The sequence below is a fragment of the Protomyctophum parallelum genome (assembly GCF_964188405.1).
Source record: "Protomyctophum parallelum genome assembly, chromosome: 1".
Classification (NCBI taxonomy): domain Eukaryota; kingdom Metazoa; phylum Chordata; class Actinopteri; order Myctophiformes; family Myctophidae; genus Protomyctophum; species Protomyctophum parallelum.
The window spans coordinates 104,782,864-104,787,588 of record NC_139697.1 but is presented as its reverse complement, the minus strand read 5'-3'; positions in this window follow the sequence as shown (position 1 = coordinate 104,787,588).

Genomic DNA, 4,725 nt, shown 5'->3' with positions numbered 1-4,725 from the left:
GAAAACCGCATGAAAACTAAATGAAAACTAAAGCTATGAGGACTAAGACTATGAATAAATGCACTGACAATTTCGTCAACCGATTAAAAACTAGACTAAAATGTTAGGAAGGGACTAGTGGACAAGAGATACAATAGAAGTAAAAGACAAGTCATTTTACACTTTACGGTTGCATGCTGGAAATAGCAGATCTACAAGCTCTACAAGCTCACGACGCGTCGCTTTGAGCTTGCAGATCGGCTATTTTCAGCAAGTGTAAAATCAGTCATTACAACTCATTAAATCAGTCATTAAAACACATTTTGGTCGACTAAATCAACTGTAGATTAATATCGTATGATATTCAGTCGGCTAAAACAGGACTAACACTAAAACATTCCATTCCATGTGACTCAAACTAAATGAAAACTATTCAAGAGACTGAATGACTTAAGACTAAAATCAACACCGACGCTAGTAGAACGCTCACGTAGCAATTTACCAAAAAACACACAAAATAAGTTAAAATATAATATTCATGATTGATTGATTTTGATAACTTGTGTATCAGAAGATGTTCTGGGCATCAGTTTGAAATTGTTCTTTTTTTTAACACACATTGTGAAAACAGTACATTTCTGTCAGGGCGGTCCCGATCGGATCGGGTGATCGGAAATCGGGAGGCCGATCACGTCATTTAAAGAAAATGATCGGAATCGGATCGGGAGCCAAAAACGTGATCGGGACATCAATAGTAGTATCAATATTTATATCCATATTGGACCATTAGACTGGATATCGTACTGTTGTGATATGTTGGCAAGAACCTGTTCTATAAATATGAATATCGGATCGGGGAAAATCGGTATCTGCAGACGCTCAAAGTCAAATGATCGGAACCGAATCGGGAGCAAAAAGAACGTGATCCTGACCTTCCCGATTGGTGTAGTTCTGGAGGGCGTTTTGCGTCGCTGGTTCAATGCCTTGCTCAAAAGCACACTGGAGCCGGCAGGCTGATCACTGGTGTGGAATCTCATTGACATCTCATTAGCATATTTAATTAAGCAGAGTTGAGAGTTGTGACAACACTACAAGTTTATTTATTTTTAATATATCTTTTTTTTTTGGGGGGTGGGGGGGGGGGGGGGGGGTGGCGCTATTTAAAGCTAGGTGAACATTGTGGACAGTGAAACAGTTCCAAACTATAGTTTCAAGAAAGTTGAATTCTATACCATTTAAAATAGTTTCCAAGAAAGTTATCATTTAAAACATGTCTCGTATAATACGTACAATCCTAACATTTGAAACCCTCAAATCACATCAGAATTTAAGGTTTAAGTAGCCTAGTATCTTTTTTTCTGTTTCATTGTATTTTGTAAAAGCTGGGGGTTCAAAGGTGGCTTTTAGAACATATGGTTTGTTGATGAAATCATGAAAACAAATTATTAAACAAAATCAGCATAAAGTTTACACAGAACTGACATCTTCAACTTCCTTAAATATCTTTCAATACAAAAAAGAAAAAAAAAACTAACATTTACTTATTTTTTTTCTATTAGTTTTCTCTTTGTTGCTTAAATATGGTTTGTTTTCTAAGCTCTCTGAAAGGGCTGATGTTTCCTGTATAGGAAAAAACAAAAACACAGAAATCATTATTTACATAGAAGCACACGGCAGAGAGGCTGCTGGGAAATGGAGTCCTTGGTGAGAGAGAGGCCTGCTGGGAAAGTCCTTGGTGAGAGAGATGCCTGCTGGGAAATGGAGTCCTTGGTGAGAGAGAGGCCTGCTGGGAAATGGAGTCCTTGGTGAGAGAGAGGCCTGCCAAGAAAGCTCTTAGAAGGAAGTGAAGTGGTCACGTGACTGGGCTGCGCCATGACACTTTCATGGACACTTTCATGGGAGCCAAACTACACCCGGACGTTTGGCAGAATGCATTGGAGTCAATGAGAGCTCAGTGACCAGCTCATGAACAAACATTATTTATGAATGGCTGAGACCTTTTGTAAAGTGATGCTTCTGGAAAATAAAATAATATATATAACACGTTATTTTAGGCTGTCTTATTTTTTGATGTGCATACTACTTAATGTGATTTATTTTTTCAAAGAGCAGAGAGCAGCCCAGGCAGAAAACTTACTATGTGCTCTTCTATAAATACCTCAATAAAAATAAATAGTTATTAAGTCGAAAAACAACCACTCAGAAAAAACGTGTGATATCACTTATGTCTTCTTTCATATTCCTGAACCAATTATATGACAAAGCTTGCAAACGTTCATGTATAATGTTTGTTATGAGCTGGTCCAGCCGGCTCCATTCACTGCCATGTATTCATTGCACTACCGGTGTGAGTTTGGCTCCCATGGAAGTGTCCATGAAAGTGTCATGGCGCAGCCCAGTCACGTGACCACTTCACTTCCTTCTAAGAGCTTCCTTGAGGCCTGCTAGGAAATGGAGTCCTTGGTGAGAGAGAGGCCTGCTGGGAAATGGAGTCCTTGGTGAGAGAGAGGCCTGCTGGGAAATGATGTCCTTGGTGAGAGAGAGGCCTGCTGGGAAATGGAGTCCTTCGTGAGAGAGAGAGGCCTGCTGGGAAATGGAGTCCTTGGTGAGAGAGGTGACAGAACAATGTGAGGAGCTGCAGGTGGTTTTCTGACCTTTGGACTGTAAATGGATAAGGGTGTTTCTGACTCCCAGGCTGTTGACAACATGCACCTTTTTAATGCTCTTCTATCCACACTTTTCCTGGGCTGTGTGTGCTCCAGTTCCTGTCGATTTGATCCAATGAAAGCCAACGAAACTGGTCAGATGACCAATGATATCCAATGAAATCAACAGGAACTGGAGCACACACAGCCCAGGAAAAGTGTGGATAGGAATTCAAATGTTCACAATGTTCTCGTCTTCTATAGAAACGTTCCGTCTCCGTGTGTGTGTGTGTGTGTGTGTGTGTGTGTGTGTGTGTGTGTGTGTGGCAGCTATTTGTAACAAACAAAGACAGCTTGTTGTGTGAAGACGACGAGGTTGAAAAGATCTACGGGATTGTAGATTTTCGTCAAAAATCACAAAAAGGTTTTTGCTAGTCTCGGACAGACCGTCGTTTCACATCATGTTCAAGCGCTTCCGTCTGAAGCCCAAAGTTAATTAAATAGGGTTAGGAAGAGAAGACCGTACGGTGGACTCCATGTTGCTCTAGAAGGACAGAAGACCGTACGGTGGACTCCATGTAGCTCCTGGAAGGACAGAAGACCGTACGGTGGACTCCATGTTGCTCTAGAAGGACAGAAGACCGTACGGTGGACTCCATGTTGCTCCTGGAAGGACAGAAGACCGTACGGTGGACTCCATGTAGCTCCTGGAAGGACAGAAGACCGTACGGTGGACTCCATGTTGCTCCTGGAAGGACAGAAGACCGTACGGTGGACTCCATGTTACTCCTGGAAGGACAGAAGACCGTACGGTGGACTACATGTTGCTCCTGGAAGGACAGAAGACCGTACGGTGGACTACATGTTGCTCCTGGAAGGACAGAAGACCGTACGGTGGACTCCATGTTGCTCTGGAAGGACAGAAGACCGTACGGTGGACTACATGTTTCTCCTGGAAGGACAGAAGACCGTACGGTGGACTCCATGTTGCTCCTGGAAGGACAGAAGACCGTAAGGTGGACTCCATGTTGCTCTAGAAGGACAGAAGACCGTACGGTGGACTCCATGTAGCTCCTGGAAGGACAGAAGACCGTACGGTGGACTCCATGTTGCTCTAGAAGGACAGAAGACCGTACGGTGGACTACATGTTGCTCCTGGAAGGACAGAAGACCGTACGGTGGACTCCATGTTGCTCCTGGAAGGACAGAAGACCGTACGGTGGACTCCATGTAGCTCTAGAAGGACAGAAGACCGTACGGTGGACTCCATGTTGCTCTAGAAGGACAGAAGACCGTACGGTGGACTCCATGTTGCTCCTGGAAGGACAGAAGACCGTACGGTGGACTCCATGTTGCTCCTGGAAGGACAGAAGACCGTACGGTGGACTCCATGTTGCTCTACAAGGACAGAAGACCGTACGGTGGACTCCATGTTGCTCCTGGAAGGACAGAAGACCGTACGGTGGACTCCATGTTGCTCTAGAAGGACAGAAGACCGTACGGTGGACTCCATGTTGCCCCTGGAAGGACAGAAGACCGTACGGTGGACTACAGAAGACCGTAAGGTGGACTCCATGTTGCTCTAGAAGGACAGAAGACCGTACGGTGGACTCCATGTAGCTCCTGGAAGGACAGAAGACCGTACGGTGGACTCCATGTTGCTCTAGAAGGACAGAAGACCGTACGGTGGACTACATGTTGCTCCTGGAAGGACAGAAGACCGTACGGTGGACTCCATGTTGCTCCTGGAAGGACAGAAGACCGTACGGTGGACTCCATGTAGCTCTAGAAGGACAGAAGACCGTACGGTGGACTCCATGTTGCTCTAGAAGGACAGAAGACCGTACGGTGGACTCCATGTTGCTCCTGGAAGGACAGAAGACTGTACGGTGGACTCCATGTTGCTCCTGGAAGGACAGAAGACCGTACGGTGGACTCCATGTTGCTCTAGAAGGACAGAAGACCGTACGGTGGACTCCATGTTGCTCCTGGAAGGACAGAAGACCGTACGGTGGACTCCATGTTGCTCCTGGAAGGACAGAAGACCGTACGGTGGACTCCATGTTGCTCTAGAAGGACAGAAGACCGTACGGTGGACTCC